The 27,892-nt window shown below is 39.3% G+C and overlaps 1 protein-coding gene and 2 long non-coding RNA genes across 7 annotated transcripts in view; 2 read left to right on the forward strand and 1 right to left on the reverse strand.

The window, feature by feature from the left end:
- Positions 1-27,892, forward strand: part of LHFPL3 (LHFPL tetraspan subfamily member 3) — a 559,454-nt gene that overhangs the window by 62,287 nt on the left and 469,275 nt on the right. The gene's annotated exons all lie outside the window — the stretch shown is intronic.
- LOC140613056 (uncharacterized) lies at positions 6,092-27,864 on the forward strand. 3 transcript variants are annotated; one of them, XR_012014169.1, is made up of 5 exons: positions 6,092-6,208; positions 7,805-8,005; positions 24,279-24,747; positions 25,337-25,496; positions 27,667-27,864. It is a non-coding gene; the product is annotated as an uncharacterized lncRNA (long non-coding RNA). The 3 variants fall into 3 exon arrangements; XR_012014167.1 differs by lacking the exons at positions 6,092-6,208; positions 7,805-8,005 and adding an exon at positions 8,219-8,348; XR_012014168.1 differs by lacking the exons at positions 6,092-6,208; positions 7,805-8,005 and adding an exon at positions 8,236-8,386.
- Positions 7,776-8,170, reverse strand: LOC140613055 (uncharacterized). The gene is made up of 2 exons (XR_012014165.1): positions 7,987-8,170; positions 7,776-7,856 (listed from the first exon to the last, which is right to left on the reverse strand). It is a non-coding gene; the product is annotated as an uncharacterized lncRNA (long non-coding RNA).

Consider the following 27,892-nt stretch of genomic DNA (forward strand, 5'->3'; position numbering starts at 1 on the left):
ACAGCACAAGTAAAGGCTTCTGTGGGTAAACAATTTATCTTGAGCTCCATGGAGATAGCAAAAACCCGAAAACACTTCTACATCCAGTTTCTCATAATAGAAAGAATGAATGTTTATTTTAAATTTCTCTCTTCCACGATGAGAAACCAATCCCTTTTAATTTTTAACATGGGTATATTTTTTCTATTCATTGAAAAGTGAGTGGGTTTTGTTTTGTTTCATTTTGGTTTTTGGGTTTTTGGTTTTTGATAAGCCTTTTCAGCTTTTCCTCAATTGTTTTTTAAACATAAGTTTCACAACTATGCAAGATCCTCCTATAAAGGTTTTACTACCAGTCATCATACCAGGGTGAATTGTATGAGTGAATGAGTTGTTGCCAGTTTGTAAAAAGCTCACAGGAGTCTTTTCACTGGATCAGAGTTCAGTCCCTTTCCTTGGGAAGCAACTCTGGATTATCTTCCATGTGAAAAGCATGAGGAAGCAGAGCTTTAGGGATCACTCTCTAATTTTCAAATATTCCCTGAACAGAGGGACAACAAGTGTTGCGCATGCAAAAGGAATTTTGGTCAGCATCAGCAATCTATTGCTGTTCCACCTAGATCATTTTTTCACGCTATTTATGCATCTCCCTTTTCTCATTTTGTGGCAAAATTAGGGCAAAGTGAGGAGGCTGGGGAAGAACTGTCCCAGTGACAGCAGTAACATTTTTAAAAAAATTTTTATTTATTTATTCACGAGACACACACACACACACACACAGAGAGAGAGAGAGAGAGAGAGAGAGAGAGGGAGAAGCAGGCTCCATGCAGGGAGCCTGATGTGGGATTCGATCCCAGGTCTCCAGGATCACGCCCTGTGCTGAAGGCGGCACTAAACCACTGAGCCACCCGGGCTGCCCAAGCAGTAACATTTTTAAAGCTTTTCAGTTTACAGAGCTTTTCCAGTGTATCACCTCATTAATTCTCACATCCATCCTGTGTTTATTATCCCATTTTACAGAAGAAAAAAGTGAGACACGGAGAGATTAGGCAACTTCTCAGTATCCTCCAGCTGTTAGCAAGTTCAAGCCCAGTCTTCCTGCCCTTTGCAGCTTCTTACAGTCTAGTGGACAGCTGCTGTAACCCCATACTTCACTCCTACTCTTCTGTTCTTCGCTGGCGAGCTTCTATTTTCCCTCCTTCAGGAAACTCTCCGACAGAAGAGTGTCCCCCCTGGTGCTGTCGTAGAAGCCCTGCACCCCTGTATCGCAGCCCCTGTCACACAGTCTTACAAGGATTTGTTTGCAGGGTTTTCTCCCATGTTGGTCTCAGCATCTTGAGAACAGGGAGTGAGTCTTACTTGTTTTGTTACCCTCGATGCTTACCATAGGGTCTGATGTACAGTAGGTGCTGAAAACTGGTCCATTCCTTTCTACTGACTGGGGTAATAGTCATGGTTGGAGTAAAGGCACCAGTTTCCAGGAGCTTCTGTGTGCAGCTGCAGGTGGCAAGGAGTGGTGAAGAAGGATGTCGCTTCCAGAGCAGTTTTTTTTTTGTTTTTTTGGGGGGTTTTTTAATAAAGATTTTATTTATTTATTCATGAGAGACACACAGAGAGAGACAGAGACATAGGCTTAGGAAGAAGCAGGCCCCATGCAGGGAGCCCGATGTGGGACTTGATCCCGGGACCCCAGGATCACTCCCTGAGCCAAAGGCAGACACACTTAACTGCTGAGCCACCCAGGCGTCCCCCAGCAGTTTCCTGAGGGATGGTTTCTGTGTGCTGGTCCAGAAGCTGCTACTCCTGATGTCCATTCACTTCCCTGGACATCCTGGGTTCTTGACTGCTGGACTGAGACACCAGATTGTTTGGAGTTACAACAGATGTTGGTATTTTGTGCAGTTTTACTTTTGCTGAGTAACTTAAGATTTTTATTTATCATTTCTTATTGCTCGGATGGTTTTTTTCACACCTATCCCTGGGTGAAATCAGAGTCAACTGTCTGAGAGTTCCATTTCATTCTTCTGTTCGTAAGACGGTTACGTTAGCCTGGAAGAGTATCTTACGTACGTTGTTTTGAGGGCTGTATAAAGACTCCATGAGAAAATCGCCAACTTGTCTTGCCATACATTTATTCAGAATAATATCTTCGAGCAGTCTTCCAGTGTTGAGTTACTTATTGAAGTTCAAAGAAGACATGCATTCTCAGCAGTGATGATGAGACGAGAAGTGTCTGAACCTACAATTAACTTGTTAGAACAGTTTGGCATACATTATATTACAACTATACTATTGTCCGACACTCAACGGGAGAATATTATTAACCCTATCAGGTACATCAATTTTTTTCAGCTACCTAGGGGAATATTCTTAAAATTGCTCGTGATAAGTCATTTGATTGCCATTTTACTAAAGAAAAGAAAATAGATCATATACACAGAACATATGAGGTTGTTCAGTTTATCAGTAGTGTTTGCCCAATAATGTCCATTTTCTGTTACCTGTCATCTGATTTTTGCCAGGTTGCATAAGTGGTAAATTAAAAACTCCAGAGAATTGAACCCAAAGACAATATGCTTTCCACTCAGCCAAACCAACAAACTTAAATACCCTTTAACACTATCTAAATGGCCTACTCTCCTCTACAATTCCTGTGAAAACCACAGGCATTTAAAAACTTTTCTCAATCTTTTCATCTAAAAATTTTCAACCTCCTTCTCCAAACCTTTCTCTCTCTCTTTTTTTAAAAATATTTTATTTATTTATTCATGAGAGACACAGAGAGTGAGAGAGGCAGAGACACAGGCAGAGGGAGAAGCAGGCTCCATGCAGGGAGCCCGACGTGGGACTCGATCCCGGGTCTCCAGGATCACGCCCTGGGCTGAAGGTGGCGCTAAACCGCTGAGCCACCCAGGGATCCTCTCCAAACCTTTCATAAGGAACTGTTTATGAATTTCCCATTATACATCATTTGGAATTATTTTGTAAATACTCCCCATTGGTGAGGAGAGCCACCATCTGTAAAGATGTGCTGACCTCTCAGTGTGCCTTATTACATTGTTCTAATTTAGGGCTATGAATTTTACATTGACATCTACATGGAATCCTACAGAAGGGGCAAAATGTATGTAATTGTCTTGTTTGTTAGATAGAAGAGAAGCCCTAGAACCAGTTCTAGTCTGGGGTAGGCCCTGGTCCTGGGCTTGGCCGTTGGGTCACTTTACCTCTCCCCTGTCAGTGGCAAAGGCTCTCATCCCTACATAGTGATGAGAAGTAGCACAACTATTGAGTTTTGTGTGGAGAAAATCAAGATCCTCAGCTGTCAACTCTAAACATGATAGAACACGGCTATTCTAAGCCCATTCCTAATATTTACCCCAAGTTGGTTTATAAAGATCTTTGAGATTCTTGAGGAAACGAGGACTTTATTTTTGTGAAAATAAGAAAATACTATTTTTATGCATTTTTCAAAGACTGTAGGATGGAATTTTTAAAAATGTGTTTGGCATAACATTTAAGCGAATATTTTCATTAAATAAAAACAGCCAAATCAATTTCAGCAGTGTTCAGAAGACCAGAAAATAATTTGTATTTACCAAACAGAAAAGGACAGAGACCAATGGAGAAGAAAAAAAAATATATGAGTGTAACCTTTTGGGTGACTTAGAATTAAAAAACAAAAACAAAAACAAAAGCAGAAGTCCTAAACGCAAATGAATTTTATTGAAGGAAAAAGAAGATACCTTGTACCAGATATTTTTTCAAAATTCAATTTGGGAAAGAGAATATTTAGAAAATAAAAGTCAAGACAAATTAGATTTATAAAAACAGCCATAATTAAACTAATACATTCTCTGTTTTTATTGTTAATATGAGTGGCTCAATTGTGGACCTTTCATTAAGAGAAAGATTCAGAAAATTGAAAAAAGAATCCAGTGAGGAGAAAATAAATAATACAAATTATTAAGGGAACAATGGAATTAATTTATGAGGAAAGATTAAAGTAGCAAAGGACGTCTAGCTTTGCTTACAAGTGACTCAGGGGAGTGATAATAACAGTCTACAAACATTTAAAAGGTGTAAAACACCGAGAAGAAAGAGGAATTATATAGTATGATGCCACATGGGTAAAATCAAAAATAACAGGATAAACGCAAAAAGGCTATCAAAACGGCTTCCAACCAGTGAATACTTCAGCGACTGAATATTTACTCCCACTAGAAGTGCTGTAGGTTTTAAACATTGGGCTTTTTGATCAAATAAAACATAAAAAGGCCCTCTTTGTTATTACTTATTAGTCTCCTCACTTAGTCCATGAACATCCCAGATCCAAATTCCAGGGAGGTGGATCCCACAACCTACTTAAGGTAAATTTATACAGAAGTTTAAATTAGGAAATTGTGTCAGGCTTACTTAGCCAAGGGCTTTTGCCAGTAATCTTAGCTGATGCTGCTCTAGCTCACCTTTATCTGTCACATTTGATTCTTTCCTTGAGACCCAGTGTAGATATTATACTGGAGAACCCTTTGGCACCAGGTGAGGGCTGGGCCTTTGACTTGGGTCCTCCCGAGATGGAATGAGGATGGCTGTACCCTAGGATGACAGCACAGTGTGGTGGAGTCCTGAGTCTACCTGTCTGTCTCCCCTGCGAGACTCTTTACTCCTTCAGGGCAAGAACTGTGTCTTATTCATCTCTGCATCCCCAGCATGTCTCAGGGCACTGTGCACAAAACAGGCACCCTAAAAGTCTACTACATGAATGAATGAATGAATCAATGAATCAATGAATGAAGAGAAAAAGATATAAGTAATGACAATATTATTCAGTTCTTCTTTTGAATGCATTAGTTTGGTCTCTGGGTAAGTTTTTGATTATTAGATTCTTTGTAGCATTGTTTGCGTTTAAAGATACCTTTGAAGGAAAAAAAAAAAAAAGAAGGAGAGAAAGACTTTAAGGTAACCCTCCAGGATTTTGCTACAATTTGTGGTTTTGGTGGCACTGGGGTTCCAAGCATGTCCTCTTGCGAGCATAGGATCCCCTCTCTCTTTATATGGCAATATGCCTAGGGTAGAGGTGCCATACCTGTGCTGTGGCTAGAACAGGAGTTGGCTAAAGCAGAGCTTTGGCCTGCCACCTTGTTTTATATAGCTTATTATCTAAGAGTTATATTCATATTTTTAAATGGTTGAAGAAAAGCAAAGGAAGAATAATATTTTGTGGATCCGTAAAAATATAAGAAATTCTAATCTCAATGTCCATTGATAAAGTTTTATTGGAACACAGCCATGCTCATTTGTGTACATATTATCTATGGCTGCTTTGGTGCTACAACAGCATAATTTGAGAAGTTGAGAGAGATCTATGGCCCATACACCTACAATGTCTACCTGGCTGTTTAAAGAAAAAGTTTGCTGATCCTTGCTCTAGGGAGATAATAGAGTTCTACAAACTGTTGTGAAGAATGGTATCTTGATTAATAAGCTAAATCTTTAAAGATTTTATTTATTTATTTGAGAGAGAGAGTACAAGCAGGGTGAGGGGCAGAGGGACAAGCAGAGTCTCTGATGCATGAGAGCCCGACCTGGGGCTCTATTCCAGGACCCTGAGATCCTGACCTGAGCTGAAGGCAGATGCTGAACTGACTGAGCCACCCCAGGCATCCCAGTAAGCTCAATCATTAAATAGTTATTTAAATGAGATCACTTAGTTAATTGTTTTTGGATTTTCTTACTTTCTGTGATAGTTATTGGTGAAATAGGCATGGTTTAAATATTTGAAACTAAACATTTTTTCATTTTCAAAATGTAATTACATTTAATGAAGAATCTCTGAAGTTGGACTCTTAGCCAAATGAAGCAAAGATTTGTTCTTTAATGCTTAAATTTTTTTTTAAATGATCAATGATGATTTGATTATACGTTCATTTTTACTCATGTCAAGTTGTTTGGAAAATGCATCATTTTAGAGACAGTGTTTTGAGGCACAAAGTCTGGCTTGAGAATCAAGGTTACTGACTTTTGAGTCTGGTTAGTAGCAATAAATCACAGTAGTCACCTCTCCTGTCATAAAGAAAGAATCTGAATTGAGCCATAAAAGTGCAAGACAAACTACACTAGTTCAAACTAGCAGGTTCTGTCGCCTTGATGTTTTGCCTCTGCCTGTGTCAGAGAGGAGCCTTTTTAAGAGGCAAAGTAGCTGAGCTCCATGATTCTGACCTGAAAAATTCGGGTGAGTAGGTGGTACCTTTCTTGCCAGTAATGGGCCACCTAGGAACCTAGCTAAATATTTATTGAGCCATTTTGTATTTTCATCCTATGCTATCTTATAGGGACCATACATGCCTCGATTTCATAGCTTATTCTCCAGGTCATTTAAACAAAAATAATCAAAGAAACATCTGTGGAATTACCTAGATAAAGGGCAGGAAAGTTATGTTGTTCCCAAATTTGTAGTTTCACCCTGGTGTATTGCTGATAGTTGGCATTGACTGATCAAGTCCATATAACCTACTCAACAAGTAGTTCCATCTACTTTAGTTATTTTTGTTTTTCAGGAGAGATGTGTGAGGGAGTGAGTGTGTGTGTGTGTGTGTGTGTGTGTGTGTGTACATGCATATGTGTGTCCATGTGATTGTTTCTAATAAATTCAGATAGGTAGTTTTCAAGATAGTGTTGATACTATTTGTGAGATACTACTTTTTACTTAAGGTAAAATCAAGATGGGATTTGTCAGTCTGTTTTTCTAATGAGTAGATTTTTGAGCCTACAAAAACAATTTCAGTGGGATGGAATTAGAGAGTGAGGTGAAACTGACATTTGAAATATTATTTTCAAAAAAAAGAGAAATATTATTTTCTCCTAATGAATATTTTATGGTGTAAAAACAGTTATTTCTCCCCCCTGTACTTTTACTTATAAATAATGTAGAATTGACTGAGACTAAAATGTTTTTCATTGCTGACTTCAGCAGTACATTTAATACCTAATTTATCAGATGACCAGCAAAGGAAAATAAAATTCAGATGTTCCCGAGTAATGATAGCTATCATTTACTGGGGAATTCTGTGCCTGGCATTCTCTAATGCGTTCCATTAAAATTTCTCCCTTCATCCTGTCAACAGTCTAATGAAGTAGATACTGTGATTATTCTCATTCTATAAACTGGGGCAAAGAGAGGGTAAGTTGTTTAAAGTAACTGTGGATTTAGGATTCAAATTCAGACTGTTTAAATCAGAAGTCTGTGATTTTAACACTATGCTATGCTGCCTCCTAATCATTATCTTGCTGGCAACTTTTTTTTTTTTTTTTAAAGTAAACTCCACTCCTGGTGCAGGACTCAAACTCACAACCCTGAGATCAAGGGTTGTGTGTTCTACCCACTGAGCCAGGCAGGGTCCCCTTCCTGGCAACTTTTTAATTACAAATTTTGTTTTTAGAATTTTGGAACAAAACATTTAAAGCATGGTTATATTTGAGACCATTTGGATTCAGCCTGCATTAATTGTTTTTAACATGTTAGATAGACCCTAGGCCAGTGATGTTCGCTTCCTGTAATTCCCTTTAATCCTCATAAGAGTGTTGAGATATAAGATTCATTATTCTTGTTTTATAAAATAGGAAACCAAATTTTAAGGACATTAGCGGGTTTCCCTGTGTTAAACAGGTAAAGCAACAGCCGGAATTCTCACACACAGCAACTCTCAATGCATCTGGCTGGGGATCTCTTTTTCCTTTATTGTCTTCTAGATAAGGATTCATTACTTTCAACAAGTATGCTGTCAAGTTGGAGTCGTTCATAATTTAAAGCTTTCCATTTATTATGTAGCCATTCTCCACCTAGATCCTTGCCAGTTGAGAGCTGTTTAGTGAGCTGGGACCTGTATGAACAGAAGCATAATTGTGCTACAGATACATTCCTATTTGTCTGGAGAAGACGGTGAATCTGAAGATTGCAGACTTGGACCAGTGAAGCTTCCTTGCATGCAGGAGATAGGGGGAGCGCTTTACCTGTGGAATCCAGGTGGAGGTAAACTTGTTTACCTTTACAGAATTTCGGACGTGACACTAGCAGCAGTTGTCCAAGAAAGGGTCAAAGTGATAATCGATTATGAATTGCTGCCATAGATTAAATGTCTGTCCCCATCCATGCCCCAGATTCATGTTAAAACATAATCCCCAATGTGATGGTGTTAGGAGGTGGGGCCTTTGGAGGTGATTAGGTCATAAAGGAGACTCCAGAGAGCTCCCTCACCCCTTCAGACATATGAGGACACAGCGAGAAGATGGCTATCTATGAACTGGGAATTGGGCCCTTACCACACACTGAATCTACTGGTGCCTTGACCTTGGACTTCCCAGTCTTCAAAACTGTGGGAACTTCTGTTGTTTATAAGTCACCCTATTAATGGTATTCTGGTATAGCAGCCTGTACAGACTATTGCCTATTTACTATATGCCAGGAAATTCATGTTGAGTCTTCAAAATCATTGTGGGATGTTATAACTATTTCTATTTTAACTGACATATTATCACAGAGTCAGAGGGTGAATAATATGCCCATAGTTATATAGTAGAATTCAAACTATAGTTGCACTATTTGATTCTATGAATTTGATTTTAGATACCTCATATAGGTGAAATTATGTAGTATTTATCTTTCTATGACAGGCTTATTTCACTTATTATAATGTCCTCAGGGTTTATTCATGTTGTCACTGATTACAGGATTTCCTCCTTTTTAAAAGCTTAATAATAAATAATATTCCATTGTGGTATAAACCACATGTTCTTTATCCATTCATCTGTTTTTTATTTTTATTTTTATTTATTTATGATAGTCACACAGAGAGAGAGAGAGAGGCAGAGACACGGGTAGAGGGAGAAGCAGGCTCCATGCACCGGGAGCCCGACGTGGGATTCGATCCCGGGTCTCTAGGATTGCGCCCTGGGCCAAAGGCAGGCGCCAAACCGCTGCGCCACCCAGGGATCCCCATTCATCTATTTTTTTTTTAAAAGATGCTATTTATTTATTTTTGAAAGGGAGAGAGCAGGAGCAGAGGGAGAGGGAGAAGCAGATTCCCCGCTGAGTGGGAGCCCAAGGCAGGAGTCAATTCCAGGACCTCAGGATCATGACCCAAGCCGAAGGCAGACACTCAACTGATTGAGCCACCCAGGCGCCCCTCTATTCATCTGTTGATGGGTGTTTAGGTTGTTTCCACATCTTGGTTATTGTGAATTATGGGAGGAAATATGGGAGGAAAATATGGGAAATATGGGAGTGCTAATATCTTTTTGAGATACTAATTTTAGTTCTTTTTTTTAAGAGTTTTGTTTGTTGATTTGAGAGACAGAGAATGCATGAGCAAGGGAAGGGGTAGAGGGAAAAGGAGACAAGCAGACTCCCCGCTAACATGGGGCTTGATCCCAACACCCTGAGATCATAACCTGAGCCAAAATCAAGAATTGGATGCTGAGCTAGCCACTGACTGAGCCACCTAGGTGCCCCACTAATTTTAGTTCTTTTAATAAATATACAGAAGCAGTAGTTCTATTTTTAATATTTTGAGGAACCTCCATACTGTTTTCCATAATGGTTTGCCATTTTGCATTCCCACTAACAGCACACCAGGGTTCTGATTTCTTTATATCCTTGATAACATTTGCCTTTTGTTTTTTGGTCATAGCCATCCTGGTAGATGTGTGGTGATATCTCATTGTCTTTTAATTTGCATTTCCCTGATGATTCGTGATATTGACCAATCTTTTCTATTTCAATTGGTCATTTGCATGTTTTCTTTGGAGTTACTGTTCAAAGAACAGAAAGTTTCAGTTAAGCAAGATAAATAAGCTCTAGAGATCTGCTGTATCACATTGTATATACAGTCAACAATAATGTATCCTTAAAAATTTGTTAAGAGGGTAGATCTCATGTTATGTTCTTACCATAAAATAAGTTTACAAAAGAAAATTAGGTGATTTAAAAAAAATTATTTACTTATGGGGTGCTTGGGTGGCTCAGTTGGTTGAGTGTCGGACTCTTGGTTTCCGCTCAGGTCATGATCTCAGGGTTGTGGAATTGAGCGCTGTGTGGGGTCCCACACTCAGTGCAGAGTCTGCTTGTCACTCTCTCTACCCCTGCTGGTGGTTTCTCTCTCTAAAATAAATATATACATACAATCTTTTTTTAAAAGATTTTATTTATTTATTCACGGGAGACAGAGGCAGAGACATAGGCAGAGGGAGAAGTAGGCTCCCTGTGGGAAGCCTAATACAGGACTTGATCCCAGGACCACAGGTTCATGCTCTGAGCCAAAGGCAGATCATACCCTTAAAATCTTAAATTTTTTTTTAAAGTTTATTTATTTAAGCAGTCTCTGCCCTTCCAGGTGGGGCTCAAACTCATGACCCCATGATAAAGAGTTGCATGCTCTTCTGACTGAGCCAGCCAGGTGCCCCCCAAAATTCAGTGATTTCAGTAGAAAAACAAGAAAGGAGCAACAGTTTAAAGGGGAAATAGATAAAAAACACAAATGTGGAACATGTAGAAGTCTAAGATGTGATCAGAGAGGAAAAAACAACAACAAAAAAGACGTACTAGGAAAGAGTGATGTTAATAAATTCAAGGATAAAAGGCGGCAAAATGAAGATACAAAGTCAAAAGGTGACCAGCTGGTGTAGTGAGGAAAGAAAGAGCATATAACATTGTTACACCGGGGAAGGGAAAGGAAGTAGTGGGGGGCAAAACAGGAGTTCTGCTTTGTTTTTAGGTAATATAACCAAGCTGTTTTACAATTTTCATCTTTTTTTAAAAGATTTTATTTATTTATTAGTGAGAGAGAGAGAGAGAGAGAGAGAGAGAGAGGCAGAGACATAGGCAGAGGGAGAAGCAGGCTCCATGCAGGGAACTTGATGCGGAACTCGATCCCATGACTCAGGATCACGCCCTAGGCCAAAGACAGATGTTCAACCATTGAGCCACCCAGGCGTCCCCAATTTTCATCCTTTTAAACGGAGGATAATAGGCTCATCATTCAAGAAATTTAATGTATATTTTTCAGATATGCTGAAACATGGATGTATACTAAATTTAAATTTAATTTAAAATTCAGGGCAATTTTTCATTATCCAAGTCTAAACTACTCTTGGCATAAAACTTAGCTTTGACCCAGCTACAGCTTAAAAGAATTACTATTTATTTATTTATTTATTTATTTATTTATTTATTTATTTATTTCTGCAAAATGAAGTAAGGCAGCCCAGACAGCTTACAAAGTAGCTATGAGCTTTTATAAAAAGGTAGATTAACTCACAGAAGGAGCTTACAGTACAGCTTGATTCTTCTCAATCCTTGGCTACATTATGTAATTTGAAATAAATTAAGATTAACTATTTCTCTTTACCTTATTAAAAACAGAATCTTTAATCTCTTTGCTAAATTGTGTCCTCAAAGTGCTGATGTTCAGATTTAATTTCTAAGATTTACATAATTCCTAACAATAAAGAGCATACATTTCTTTTGTCTAAAAAAAAAAAAAAAAAAAAAAAAAGCTGAACACCCAGTAAGTGGAGCAGCCTGCAGTTGGACCCAGATGGTATTATAATTCTAAATCCAGTGATGTTTGTTTCAACATCCTGGTTGTCATCTTATTCACTCTCTGGCTGTGGAACTCCAATCGGTTACTTCTGACTTGTTCTTCTTTTGAGCCCTCTTCTCAAATGGGATGGTCTAGGAAACCCAGAAATTCCTTGCTGCATATGGTTGACCCATCTGCTTGGCTCAGCTAACCCAGAGACTTTTCTTAACCAATGCTGTTTTCCAACAGTATGCAATGACTCAGACCATTATTTTGAGTCTTGAACCCCCCCCCCTTTTTTGGCTGTAATGGCATTTCTAATCTATATAAGAGTAGTGTGTTTAAAATATATTTTTTTCTCATTTGTTATTTTAGATTCCCTTTATTATTCAATTTTAGCCAATGACAAGGGTTAATTTTTGAGCCATCTGGTTCTTGTGGGACAGGTTTTCCCCAGGTTGGATTTAACTTTCACATGTGAATTTGTAGTGTTTATACATACCAGCTAGTAGATTTGCTTGCCAAATCTTAAGATATCTGGAATAAATTTGATGTGGTCTTCTGCATCTCTGAAATATTGATCAATGTTGGACAATGTGATACAACTCTGATGTTCTAACCATCGTGTCATGTGAATTGAACAGATTACCTCCATGAGCCCTATCTTTGGAGATAAGCTCTTGAACCAGACAGTCAACTATCTGGTCAAATTAATTGTATCACAGATTAATAATGCTGATCAATAGAGTCTGTCTCAGAAAGAGCAAATTTGTTACAATACACATGCCAATTCTGAACAATGGGATAGGGGCTATCAGGCTACTTGAGGCAGAAGGCTGAAACATGTCCCCCATTCATTGGAATGAGTGCTGTGACAAACTGACAATATCTACCTTTTTTTTTTTTTTTTTTTTTTTTTGCTGTGAGGGGAGGGAGGAAGAAAGAATGAGTGGCAGCTCTAGTCAGGTAATTGTTTAACCCTGTTGAAAGGGAGGAAAGTAGTTCCCAAACCCTACTCTTTGGTCTTCCTACATCTTGCTTTCATAAAATCTACCAAAAAGTTTAAAACTTATGTGTGTGTGTATGTCTGAAAGTCATTGTCTTACAAATATAAGAGAATTTTGGGTGAGCCCTTGGCATTGCTCTGATTCTTGGAAGATTTGTTTCTGATGAAGCATAGACTTAAAAAATATATTTATTTATTTATTTGAGAGAAAGCGAAACAGCACCCGTGGGGTTATGAGGGGGAGGGCAGAGGAGAGAGAGAAGGAGACTCCCTGCTGAGCAGGGAGCCCAATACAGGACACTATCCCAGGACCCTGGGATCATGACCTGAGTCAAAGGCAGACACTTAGGTGACTGAGCCACCCAGGTGCCCCCAAAATAGACTTTTTAAGAAATGGAAAATGCTGGAAAGTTAAGGGAAATTAAAAATCTTTCATAATTTCACTACCCAGGGATAAGCACTGTTGGCAGATGTTATCCTCTGAGCAGATTGCAAGCATTTTCCTGTTGTTCAGTAGTCTTGAAAATAAAATGAATGCATACTATTTCACTGTATTTAAATAATTGAAATATTTTAAATCTCACCTTCTTTTTGGATGTTTAGGTGCTTTTTTTTTTAAAAAAGAATTTTATTTATTTATTCATTTTATTTATTTATTCACAGAGTGGGGGGGCGCAGAGACACAGGCAGAGGGAGAAGCAGGCTCCACGCAGGGAGCCCGACGTGGTACTTGATCCCGTGTCTCCAGGATCACAACCTGGGCTGAAGGCAGTGGCTAACCCACTGAGCCACCCAGGCTGCCCCCTAGGTGATTTTCAATTAGTTGCTCTTACAAATAATGTGACAAATATCTTTGAACATAAATATTTGCTTGTATGTCTGACAATTTTTCTTGACTCCTAGAAATGGAATTAGTGGGGTGTTATAAATGAGCAGGTTCTTATTACAGACCAACAAATTTCTTTTAGAGAGGTTGTATCGATTTGCTCTCCTGCCAAGTTCCTTAGGACTTACACCTCTCAGAAAGCAATGCACGGCTGGTATGCTTCCTTTCTCTTCCCATTCCTCCCTTCCTGGTTCCTGTGGTTTTCTGCCTGTAAGAATTTCCAAATGAATGTAGCAGGAAGCACCTGAAGAGAAAGGATGGAGCCAGTGCTTGGTGACAGTAGGCACATGCGGCAAGTACATGGCAGAGAGATAGTACAAAGATTTTGGGTTGATTCAGATGCTGGATTATTGAAGCCAGGTGGCAAGGGTAGTGGGGGCAGGAGCTCAGTTGTGGGGACAACATCCCTCTTGTCTTCCCGGAGTCCGTGGTTATCTCAGTGGGAGGTGTGTGGCAAGCTCCATTTCTGGAGCCATTTCATGGCCCTATGAGGTCTCTCTGTCTCTCTATCTCTCCCTTCCTTCTTCTCCCCACTGTGTGTGTGTGTGTGTGTGTGTAGAAATGTAAGAGGGATAAAGAAAGACAATCAGTCAAGGATTGATAACCAGATACTATTTCAAGCAAAATATTGGTGTATGTCTTCCTTCCTTCCTTCCTTCCTTCCTTCCTTCCTTCCTTCCTTCCTTCCTTCCTTCCTTCCTTCCTTCCTTCCTTCTTTCCTTCCTTCCTTCTTCCCTCCTTTTTTATAATGTTGAGGGGAACACTTATTTCCTACCCCAGCTTTTTCCATGTGGAGGGACCTCTTTTTTTTGTTTTGTTTTCCTTTTTTTAAGGATTCTATTTATTTATTCATGAGAGACACAGAGAGGCAGAGACACAGGCAGAAGAAGAAGCAAGCTCCCTGCAGGGAGCCTGATGTGGGACTCCATCCTGGGACCCCGGAATCACACCCTGAGCCAAAGGCAGACACTTAGCCACTGAGCCACCTAGGTGCTCCATCTTTTTTGTTTTCAATACCCATTTTTTAAACAATGTTCATTAAGTTTAACCCCCACCTCTGCACCTGGCTTTTTTGAGATATAATTGACAGATAACATTGTGTAAAGTTAAGGTGTACAACATGATTTGACACATTTAGGTATTATGAACTGAGTACCACAGTAAGGTTAGATAACTCTTTCATTACATTGCATAATCGCCTTTTTTTTTTTTTTTTGGTGGTGACAGCACTTAAGATCCACCCTCTTAGCAAATTACAAGTTTATAATAAAGCTTTGTTAACTATAGTAACCATACTATACGTTAGATCCCCAGAGTTTATTCATCTTGTAACTGGAAATTTGTACCCTTTGGGGAACCTCTTTCCATTTCCCCTACCTCCCAGCCACTGGCAACCACTCTTCTATTCCTTGTTTCTATGAGTTTGGCATCTTTAGATTTCACATGTAAGTGAGATGCAGTATTTGCCTGTATCTGACTTATTTCATTTAGTGTAATGCTTCAAGGTCCATTCATATTTTCCCAAATGGCAGGATTTCCTTTGTTTTTATGGCTGAGTAAGATTCCATTGTGTATATATACTACAACCTCTTTATCCATTTATGTTAGTTGACACTTGGATTGTTATCATGTTTTGACTATTGTGAATAATGCTGCATACTGCATGAATAACGAGGTGCAGATACCTCTTTCAGTTAGTGATTTTATTTCCTTTAGATATATACCCAGAAGTGGGCTTGCTGGATCATATGGTAGTTCTCTTTTTAATTTTTTAAGGGACCTCTGTACTGTTTTCCATATTGGCTGCACTGATTTACATTTCCCCCAACAGTGCACCAGGGTTCCCTTTTCTTTACATCTTGCCAGTACTTGTTATCTCTCATCTTTTTGATAATAGCCATCCTATCAGATGTGAGGTGGTATCTTCTGATTTTTAGGAATAGCATTTGAACCCAAACCAGGAGACTTGGTCCGGATTACTTCACTAACCAGCTACATGACTTGAACAAATTATGTAACGTGTGTCTGTGTTATTCATTGAAAAACCTATCCTACCTCCACAGGGTTGTTATGAGAATCAGCTGGATGACATAAAAGTAATGAATGTGAAAGCAAGTCAAAAGTTAACATAAATATAGGTCTGTTAAGTGACTAAAGAAAGTAGCAATCCACAAGTTGAAATATTTTGCCGTTAAACTGACCCACCAAATCATTCATAGCTATAACACATCGTATTAAAGATTCAAACAAGGTCATGCAAAGGACATGAGTAGTGCATTATTTTGTAGCACCGAGGAAAATATTAATATCGTGTTGATTAATATGGATCATACAAAGATAATCACCAAATGATCTTAATAACTCAACAAGGAAGCAGCTAAGAAGCATTATTAGTAAACATGTAAATTAAAACACTTGAAATACGGATTGGCAAAGCAAAATGTCTAATGCTGATAAAGCTTGAGTGTCTCAATGTGATTCTGAATGATTTTTCAGAAATGTGATTCATCTTTTCAACCATCCGGGCAAAATAGGACCCAACCAGGAATTATTTTAATGGAAAGTACCTCCTCCTGTGATTGAAAGACTGAGGAAGAGAAAAGACATATTGACTATGCCTTCATAAAAGTAGATGCTTTCTAAGTGGATTAATTTCAGTGAGGGTATTTTAATTAAAAGATAATATGAGCTTAGTTGTGTGGAACATGTTATAGCTGTTCTCATGCTTGTCGGTGATCAGTTGGTTTTGAATGTATTTAACTTTTTGATGTATGACTTAGAAGTTCAGTTCTGAGTGCCAGTAGTCTTTTTTTTTAACTGATAAGAGTGCTGATTACTTATCTTTATATGTGAGAGGATTAACAAGATATAGCTACAGTGCCAATGACTGTTTTATGAACCTTGAAGTCATTCCTTGGTATGAGGTTATTTTGCTCTGATGTGTTTATGTTTTTTGCAGTGTAACAACCAGAAGGGTTGATTGGTAGACCTCTAGGTAGACCTAGAGATGGCTGGAGGGGAAACAGTTGGTGTCAGTTTTTGGAATTCGATAGTCTTAATTCTTTGGGACATGCAGGGGAAATGTCTGTCCTTTAAGCAGCCTTCCTACTTTCCTCCTAAAATCATCCATCGTAAATCTAATTGAGGTTGAGAATAATAATTTTGTACTCAGAAAACAAAATTTGCTCTTTCCAACTCCTTTCTTTAATGGTTGTGAGTTTGTTCTAATTTCATTTCAGGCTCTCAGAATATCAGCAGGACAAATAGCACACATGTGAAAAGAAGTTCAGACAAGGGTCGTATTGTAAATAAACCAAAGGATTATTTTCCTTTTAGAAGTGGTACTGCAATACTGCAAGTCAGCTGTTAAAAAGTAAAACAAAAACCAAAAAAAACAACAATTCTTTAAATTGGTGCAGTCTATAGACCTGGATTTGCTAACTCCAAAAAACACACAAAGCAAGAAGCAATATTTTAGATTCTTTTTAAAAAATCTATTTCAGAAAATGTGGCTGTAGTTCTTTGTGCAAATCTCTTTCAGACCGTTCAGATCAGAATAGGAAAACATTGGCAAAAAATTAAGGCAAAAGAAACGAGGTTGTTCTCATTTTATTGTCTTGGTCCCCTCTCTTATCTGCCAGCAAACGGCACTGATCTAATATTTAGTCAGATCTCCCCTTAATTTTAACAGGAGGTGTGATTTAGCCACACCTACTGTGGTTTTTGAGCACTGTATTAAACTTTCAATATACTCCGTTGTTCATTTAATCCTTGCAGCAATTCCAGAGCGGGCATGGTTCTCCCCATTTGATAAATGAGAAAGCTGAAGTGAAGACAGGCTGGATACTCGCCCGTAGCTTTGCAAACACTGAGGGATAGAGTTCACACCCAGAGCCCTGCTCTTTACCAGTCCTCTCCACTCCCCTGCCTTCCTGTGTGAAGATTGTCACAGAGGGGGGGCACTAGAAACTAGAATTCCTCATCAATTATTCAGAATAAGCCTAGATAACACAAAGCATCAGATAGTGAAATCATACTCACACATTTTACATTTTTATTTAAAATGTTTTAATTAAAGATTTTAAGGATTTTATTTATTTATTTGAGAGAGAGCACAAACAGTTGGGAGGGGCAGAGGGAAAGGGAGAAGCAGGCTCCCCACTGAGCAATAAGCCCATGTGGGGCTCCATCCCAGGATCCTGGGATCATGACCTGAGCAGAAGCTAGACACTTAACCACCTGAACGAGCCAGGCGCCCCATTACAAACAATTTTTTAAGGCAATCTTTATGGCCAACTCATGACCCTGAGATTAAGAGTCACATGCTCTATGGCCTGAGCCAGCCAGATGCCCCCATCCATACTCACACATTTTGAAGATGCTAATCCAGTGTTAAGCTTCACTAGTAATTTCAACGATATATAATTGCAGGGCCCAGGCTGAGCTGGGAGTGGTGTTGGACCTCCAGTGTGGCACCCTGGGTCATTTCTTGCTCCACCAAGATATACTCTTAGACAGGGTCAACACAGGAGGTTTATAAGTGATGGGTAGAGTTCACATCACTTGCACAGAAGAAGGATCTCCATTTTTATACTAGAGAGTTCCATAGCTTATGTGACATTTTCTATTTCATGCCCCATAAATCTGCAGATTCCAGGTATGGGAATTCTAGGTAGCTGCTGGTCCCTTTTCAAAATCAGAAATATGCCAGACAAACAGAAGGAGAGAGGGCCTTGTTTGTTGCTACCTGCAGATTCCTTCCCCAACAGACCAGTCAGCGTGGTAGCCAATATCAGCCAGCAGAGTGAGACCCCAGGTGGGACTGTCCTGCTTCTTCCCTTGGATGAATTAGTTATTATTGAACCCATGTTGCCATAAATGTCATGATGTAGGTAACCCCTCCCCCACCATGTTTGTCTCTGCCCAGGTTATGCCTATTCCCCCAGTAGGCCCTTGCCCTTTGGTTCTGCTTCTCTGAATCATCACCATCTACAAATAGTTACAGTGGTTAAAACTTAGAAAGTTATTTATCTGGAACTCTTCCAAGGTCTTTTTATATTAATTCATTTAATCTTCAGAGGAACCCTAGCATACCTGTTTTGTAGTTGAGGAAACTGAGGTACAAGCAGCAAGATAACTTGCTCATGATCACATAGTCTGTCCAGGGTAGAGTGGAAATGGGAACCCAAATGATATGGTGCCAGAGTCCATGTTCTTGACCATTAAAGGAATTCTACTCCACATCCCTGACCTCCAGTGAAACCTTTCTGGGATGCTCCAAATGGTGGTTCTGCGTGGCAAACCTTCTGCGTGTACTCATAGAAATACCATCTCACATTGTTTTTAGTATCCCAAGGTCATCATTGGTGACCCCTCTTCTCTTCCCATCATGGTCAAACAACAGGCAAAGCTTCCAGTACATGGGATCACCTATTTTTTGCCAGGAACCCTATTTTTACTTTCCATTTGACCCACTGTCCAGATGAATTTCTTTTCTGCAGATAAAATGATTTAAAATATAAGAATCTCTCATTCATTAGAAAAGGTAGGCTTTTAAAGGTACGATATTACAGTATAGATGAATACTTAAGTGAATTCTTTTATCTCTTCTAAATGTGGCACTATATTTTTTCATTATTTCAGTGAAAGAGAACTGTATCACACAAAAGTTTTTCTTTAAAACCTGCTCATTGGCATTTAGCATGAATAGTAGATAGGGAATCAAAGTTATGCCAAAAATGATTAACCATCAGTCACAGTGACTTTCATATTTTACCCACGTAAAAAATATGCTCTTAATTAGAATTTCCCTTTTGCTTTTTAAGAAAAATACAGAGCTTCAGGAATAAGAAGAGGAAATTGCCACTGATGAGTTTTTCATGATCCCTAGCAGAGGAATTTCTGTGTTGATTTTTAAAAGAATCCTACAGAAGGAGAACATTGTTAGGCATCTCCTAGAGTTCTGGGGAGCCTCTATAGTCTGAGCAACGTATGATTGTGCCCAGCTCTGAGGACAGGGAACTCTGAAATGAAACACAGCTGTGATATTTTTAAGAAAATTGTGAGGGAGACACTATGTGCAATCAATTAAATTGTTCTTTTCCCCTTTCAGAAGACAGAAACAATTTGTAAATGCAGAGTTGCTGTTAAGACTGTAAATTGGCTAGAGTATCTGTTTATGCTGTTAGATTTATGCACAACCTGTAGATGGCACAAACAAGGTCTTATTGACCTTAGCGGCCAAGCGGTGATCCAAAAACAGGCTCATTGCCTTCAATTTCATGCTGCCAACCAGCGGTCTTAACTTTTTGGTATTGAGGGTTGAATTCTCTTACTAATTTAAAAAGGACTTTGACAAATTCAGAACATGTTGCCATCTAAAAGTTGTATCCACCATTCCAAATGGGTGTATTTCCAATATTTAATAATGGCATTGCTTAGTGTGTTTGGATTTAATGATAGCATTCATTCAGAAAACAAATTGCCCCATGTAGCTAGACTACCAGTAAATGTTAACTCTGATTAGCATATAATTGAGATCATGCCAGAAAACAATAAATTCAGAAATTGATTTAAGAGCATAACTTAAAAAATCATCAATTGGTATCAGTTTGAGCGGAGCCAAGAAATTGGAAATAGAAAAATGGGAGAATAAATTCTTAATCCTACATCAAGTATACTTGCTTATTTGTGCAATTATCAATGATTTAACCATTCAACAACAAATATATGTTGAGCATGGTTCTGTTTGTGTTGTCCATACTAGATGCTAACAACAAAACAGTTAACATATAATCTTTGCCTTGAGAGCTTGGTTGGTTGGCTGTCACTCCTTACTATTCTATGAATGATGCTTCATATTTTATTTCTCAATACTAGAGTGTTGGTATTCCCTATGTCCAAACACTATTATGAAATTCCTGCTAAGAAAATAATAAATTACAGTATCAGATTAAAGGCAGACTTTGGATCATTTATTTTTTCTTTTCTACCTCTTCTGCAGTTTTTGAAAATTAAGAGACTCATATAATGTGAAAGATAGTTGTGAAAAACTAATAAACCACGGCTATTCCCTCACCCCAACCAATACAACACGGTGTTCTCCTAGTGTTACTTCCCTTTTCTTGGCTACCTAAGTACATATTTTCATATGCCTACAACCCTGAAATGCATTCCATTTTATGGTCTCTTTCAGTGAGCCATCAATATATTTTTAGGTAACAGATTTTGGGGGAACAGTTAGTTCTATGTTAACAGAAGAACTGGACGGAAAGTACAGTGAATTCCCCTGTTAACCCCCACCCCCTGACCTGCAGACAGTTTCTTCTCTTAATATCCTGTATCTCGTGGCATGCTTGCTTGTTAGGGTTGATAAGTCAACATTGACGCACTGATAGTAACTAAAGTTTACAATATACCTTGGAGCTCATTCAACAAATGTTGTACATTTGTCCTTTAATAAATGAATGGATATGGGCAGCCCCGGTGGCTCAGTGGTTTAGCGCCGCCTGCAGCCCGGGGTGTGATCCTGGAGACCCGGGATCGAGTCCCACATCGGGCTTCCTTATGGAGCCTGCTTCTCCCTCTGCCTGTGTCTCTGCCCCTCTCTCTCTGTCTCTATGAATAAATAAAATCTTAAAAAAAATGAATGGATAAACTGTGGTACATCTAGAAAAGAGAATATTATTCGATGATAAAAAGAAATGAGCTATCAAGATGAGAAAAGATATAGAGGAACCTTAAATGCATATTGTTAAGTGCAAGAAGTCGGTCTGAGAAGGCTACATACTGTATGATTCCAACTATATGACCTTCTGGAAAGGCAAAACTATGGAGACAAAAAAAGATCGGTGGTTGCCATGGTTAGTGGGGAGGGGAAGATGAATAGGTGGAACAGGGATTTTTAAGGCAGTGAAACTATTCTGTATGGTACTGTAAGAGTCGATATATTAGACATTTGTCAAAACCTATAGATATGTAAGTTGTTTGGGGATTTTTTTTTTTTTAATGGAGAGAGACAGAGGGGAGAGACAAAGGGAGAGGGAGGAGAGAGAGAAGCAGGCTCCATTCCTAGTGCAGAGCCCAGTGCCTAGTCCAGTGACGGGCATGATACAAGGACTCAATCTCATGACCCTGAGATCATAACCTGAGCCAAAATCAAGAGTCAGCTACTTAACCAACTGAGCCAGCCAGGGACCCCGATATATAAATATTTTTATACTTTTGAATAGTTGTAGAACATTCTTTTTTGGAAGCAATAGAAATATAGCCAATTCAAGTAGAAAAAGATTTATTAAGGGACAGTAGGTGGCTTCTAGAATTTCCAGAAGGGCTATAGTTGACCTGAGACTCCAAGGCAATGTTCCGGTCAGGTTACAACCATTAGGAGTAAGGATGCCCTACCACCTGCCACCAAGCGCTAGACATTGCAGCTTGCATTGGAGATATGCTGGCGTGCTTCGAGTAGATACTAGGTATGGTTGCATTGTGTCCCTCCAAAAAGGTAGATTGACATCCTAACCTCTGGTACTTCAGAATGTGACCTCATTTGGAAATAGTTGCAGAGGTAATTAGTTAAATTGAGATTATACTGGGATAGGGCAGGTCCTTAATCCCACATGACCAATAGTATCCTTGTAAGAGGAGAAAGACATGCAAGGAGGAGATGGCCATGTAATGAGAAAGGCAGATCGTGGTGTGATGCAGCTACAAGCCAAAGAATGCCAACGACTGGCAGCACACATCAGAAGCTAAAAGAACAAGGAATGATCCTCCCTTGCATGTTTCAGAAGGACTGTAGCTCTGTTGACACCAATTTTGGACATCTGGCTTTGGGACCATGGGATAATAAATTTCTGTTGTTTTAAGCCATCTGGCTTGTGGTATTTGGTTATAGTAGCCCTAGCAAACTACTAAACCACCTACCACCATATCACCTACTCACTGCCCACCCTCCTCATACCCCTCTTCCCCTGTTAGCTCCAGAAAGAAACTGGGCCTCTTCCCTCTTTTGGGATCATCTGCTCTCCTCGACAGCATGGCAGGAGCATCTGAGCAGTGAATTCTAGGGCATATGCTCAAATGCCAGGCAACCAAAAAGAGTGACAAATGTCCAATATAATTGACTTCATAATTATGAATTGTATTATTTATTTATTTGAGAGCGAATGAGTGTGTGTGCATGTTGGAGGGGAGGGGTAGATGGAGAAGGAGAGTCCTAAGCAGACTGCATTGAGCATGGAGCCCAACATGGGGCGTGATCTCACAACCTTGAGATTATAATCTGAGTTGAAGAGTCACATGCTTAACCAACTGAGCCACCCAAGCGCCCCTATATTTATAATTTTTAAGGGCTGCATAATATTCCATTGTGTTGATACCATTAATAAAAAGTTTTTTCCACTTTAATCGAGAAGTTAGAGTAACTTTCAGATTGCTGGTTTTTACATGGTGACATTTGAGGACCTGTAAGCTTTTGCTACTATTGAGCTTTATCTTGAGTGGAATATTAGAGCCTTCATGACTACCACTGCATATTCATAGATTCTATTTTGAAAGCAGTTTCTCAGTTTACAACTTCATAAATAGTATAAATGTGTGCCTGCTTCTTCATAATTCCAGTATTAAATGATTTTTTAAAAAAATATTTTTTTAACTGGTAAAAATAGGTATAAAGTGGTACCTTCCAGTTGATTTGATTTAATTTGGTTGATCTTTAAAAGAAATAAATATTTTCTACATGTAGTTTACAATTTGCATTTCTGGACAGCAGACCATGTGCTAACTGTGCACTGCACATGCATTATCAGTTTAAATCCCATGAGATAAATACCCTTATTTTTTTTGGTTTTATTGATGAAAAGCTATATCTCAGAGAGGTTATGTAATTTACCCAAGAACACACAGGCACAATTGGCAGAATTTATAGCTTGAATCCTTGTTTTCCTGACTCTAGAGCCCAGGCTCTTTACCATATTTGAGGAAACTGTCTCACACAGTAAAACTAGCAGATCCCATTTGGTTGCAGTTTAGAATGCAAGTTGGAAACTGATGAAAGATAAACCAGAAGAAGAGGTATATTGACGAAAAACTATGGAGTGTTGGATGAAGGATTTTGAGCTCTAGTAGGGACTAGAGTGCTGCTGGTATTCTAAAGCAGGAGAGCGAGAGGTTCGGAGTGTTGCTTTGGAAGGATGATCTGGTGACATTGTATAGGATTTATTGGAAAGAGAAATACCAGAGTTCAGGAGTTCACTTAAAGAAATAATAATCATTGACTAGTAAGGTAACAAGAACTTAGATATAGTCAAGAGATTCATATAGAACAACTGTGAATTTGAAAGACATTTCCAAGATGAGTGAACAGAATTTAGTGACCCATGGAAAAATGGAGAAAAGAAAATGAAAGTCAAATGAAGTCAAAGATGTACCAGTGTCTCAGATCTGGGTCACTGGAGGATTATGATACCATTAAAATCACTTACATAGATGTTAGAAGGAGAGTGGGTTTTAGGGGGAATATTATAATCTTGCCTTTAAACATGTTGATTTTCATGTGGATGTCTTTATCAAAAAGTTTAAGAATTCAGAACTAGACCTTGGGGGAGGAATGAAGCTAATGCCACAGATTTGAGGGTCCTCTGAGTAGAAATATTAGTTGAAGACAGTGGCCATATGCATTGACTGAAGGCAAAGCAGTAGGGGATGAGCTGGAGGCTGGAAGCTGGGAAATATACTGAATGGAAGGGAGGAAGGAAAGGGGGCAGGGAGGGATACAAACAATACCTGAAAATACCCCAGTCATAACCCTTGACAAATTTACTCTCATCTTCAGGCCTCAAAGTGGAAAAAAACAAGTTCAAGAAAGGCAAAGGCAGAGGAGCACTTACTAGTCGAAGACTTTGGCTCCAACCCCAGAAAAAGTCCAGGGGCCTAGACTCGGCCATGTGGAGGATTCCATCTGCCCAGGCTGGATAAGTCTTAGAGGCCAGAGGCAAAGCAGGATGGAAAACACTTTTCTGGGCTTTCTTCCAATTGTTACCACCAGGCCTTCTTACTGCTTTACCACACAGAAGGAAGAAAACCAGAGGGCCACACTAGCAGTGGAGCCCATCCCACATGCACAGCGAGCGGTTAGCAGAGTCCACGGCAGCCTTCCCTCTGCTTGTAGATGAAGGAAGCAGGACATAGAACAGTTAAAGCTACACTCTGCCTTCTGCTTAAGAAAGAGACAAGACATGGGGACAGCTGGGTAACAAAGAAGCTCATCAGAGAGGAAAGAAGAGCTGAGAGACAGAGAAGTGGTAAGTGTCAGCTCCATAGAAGGACGGAGGAAGGCCAGCCCTGAAGACAGGTACACATTTAAGTTTTAGATGGTTACTGGTGGCCTTCCAAAGGGTGGGTTTAGTAGAACAGTAGGTTTGAATCAAATGGCTAGGATCGAAACATAGGGAGGTGGGAGGCATGGAAAAGAATCAATGTCAACCATACTTGGGAGTAATTCTGGATCCAAAGGAATGAGATGGGCTAACGACCCCAGGACCTAGCCAGCCTGAGACTTCAAAGACGTTATTACTGTATGTTGTTTGAAAGGTGGGGAAGGCTGGCCAAGAGAGGAACCTACAAGTAGAGTAAGTTTATGCGAAAGGGAAATGTGTACCTATTAAAGTATGATCCTGAAGGATGTGAGAAAGAATAATGCTTATGGTGCAGATGTGCTGATGGCCTCCTGTTAGCAGGTGATTGTTAGGGAAAAGACCCAAAGAAACACAATGGGGAGGAAGAAATGGGCTGAACAGGCCTGATACAGTGGAGGAGCATTGCATTGGATGGGGGAAAGGCATATAGAAGTCTTCTTGGGGAGAGGCCAAGAAAGGATTTTTTTTCCCCCAGAGCATCTTGGATGAGAGGAAATGAAGTCTTCACCAGGGTTAAGAGGCTTGGCCAGGAAAGTCAAAGAGAAGATGATAGCTGTCAACACTGGAAATAGAGAGTTAAAGTACTGCAAGAGAAAAAAAAGCTCAGCAGAAAAATACAAGGGGGGAAGAATAATGTAAGTCATCAAGACACATTGGAGGGAGAGATGGATTTTGAAATTGTTTAGACGTGGAAAGCAAAATTGCCATAGTCTTCTTAATGATGGTCTCTCTAATTTCCAACTACCCCCAAATAATGAGGTTAGGCTATGTGACTTGTAGAGATTCACTTCACTTCACCTCTCATTTATTGCAAAAATAATTAAGCAAGAATTCTAGAGTTGAACTACTCTGACTTGCCTGGGCCTGAATCCCAGCTCCATGGTGTACTGTTTCTCTGTGACTTGGGTAAGTTATTCTTTCTCTAAGCCTCAGTTTGCTCCCCTGTACAAAGGGGATCATAGTACACTGCCTCCCTCATGATGAAGATTAAATATGGTGTTACACCAAAAAGAAGGGTCACAGAACTGGCAACTAGTACACAGTTGTTAATACTCCCGGTTACCATGATGACGGTGGTGGTGATGGCCAACTACACTGGAAGCTCAGAGATGGATAAAACATAGTCCCTGTTCTCAAGGACTCAGTTACATGAAAATTAACTGATTCTTTGAGCAAATAGTTATTGAGGCCCTCTCGATGTTCCTGGTGCTGGGGATATGTTGGTGAGTGAAAATCCCAAGATTCCTTACCCTCAGGTAGTTTGCATTAGGGGAAGGGGAGAGAAGAATAATAAATAAATGGTAGAGCAAATAATTACAGTCTATTAGGAGGCTATCTGTGTAAATGGTAATGGAAATGAATGATAATGGAAGCTAATGGTAATGATAATTAGGATGAGGAGCAGTGATGGGTTTGCCTGTTAAAATAGAGAAATAGTGATGAAGGTAGGCCTTGTTGAGCAAGATGTGTGGGGGTTGTGATGCACAGTTATAATGAAGTCATCAGATGGGTTAGTGCTTCTGGAAGTACAGACGTAGGCTGTCCAACTTGACCTGGCCATGAGAGAAATTAAAGGGTTCCCAGTCTAGAGGATGTCTGTTCTAGAAAGGGCCAGCAGCCATCATCAGAAAGGCTGAAAGAATGTGCAAAACAGCACCGAGGTTCCTCAAAAAATTAAAAATAGAAGTATCATATGATCCATCAATTCTACTTCTGGCCATAAACAAAAGAAAATGAAGTCACCAACTCAAAGAGATATCTGCACTCTCATGTTCATGGAAGCATTATTTATAGTAGCCAAGACACGGAAAAACCTAAGTGTACATGCATGGCTAAAGAGAATGAGGTATATACAGGCAACAGAATATTATTTAGCCATAAAAAGAAGGAAATCCTGTGTCATTCCCAACATCATGGCTGTACCTTAAAGATATTATGCTAAGTGAAAGAAGTCAGAGAAAGACAAACTCTGTATGATCTCACTTATACAAGGAATCTGAAAAAAGCAAACTCATAGAAACAGCGAACAGATTGGTGGTTGTCGGAGGTGGGGGTGAGTAGGAAAAGACTGGCCAAAGGATATAAATTTCTAGTTCTAAGATGAATAAGTTCTGGAGATCTAGTGTACAGCATGGTGACTGTAGTTAATGATACTGTGCTGTATTTGTGCAAATTGCTAAGAGAATAGATTTTAAAAGTTTTCAACACATGTATACACACACACATATGCACACACACACACTAAATCTGTGAGGTGGTGGATGTGTTAACTAACCTTATTTGATAATCATTTTGTAATAAGATATATAAAATTACGTCGTTGTACACTTGGAACTTAGGTGATGTTGTGTATCCATTGTATCTCAACAAAGCTAGGAGTAAAAAGTGAAAGAAAAGCTGCGTAGAACTGGCCCATGGAGAAGGAGTAGTCTGGGAGGGCTTTAATTTTGTTAATAAAAGAAGCAATACGATACACCCTAATGTGCTCTCCTAAAACAGAACATAGTAAAAAAAAAAAAAATCACTCAACTAGTACTTTAGATATGAAGCGATCCTGTGAATGCTTTTCTCCTGTACGAAAAGGGGGGGGGGGGCTTTAGTTTATAGTGTTTTTCACATTAAGTTTATTCAGACTGTGGCTACCTTACCAAGTGTGTGATTTACTGGTATTATTACAGAGAAATTGGTTTTGTGATTTAGCTATCTCTTGGTAGGCATTTGCTTGCTGTGCAAGAGAGGGCAAGACCCACTTGGCTTGAGGTACTTCTGCTGGGGAGCCTGAGAATTGTCTGTTGTAATTCACAGAAATGCTGCTGAATGAAGATCCCGAAAGAAAGAAGGCCTTCCACTGAGGCACAGAAGAGACTCATGGGGTCTGCACCAGAACTAGCCAGCCTTTGAATTTGTTCAGAATGCTCACAGCTTTCCCTTACAGAGGAGGTTATGTAAAACCAAAGAAAGATACATAATAAAAGGCTAGACTACCTGAATAAATCCATTGTAGCCTCCCAAGCCACACATCCAAATATTG

Source organism: Canis lupus, chromosome 21 (assembly GCF_048164855.1).
Source record: "Canis lupus baileyi chromosome 21, mCanLup2.hap1, whole genome shotgun sequence".
In the NCBI taxonomy this organism is placed as follows: domain Eukaryota; kingdom Metazoa; phylum Chordata; class Mammalia; order Carnivora; family Canidae; genus Canis; species Canis lupus.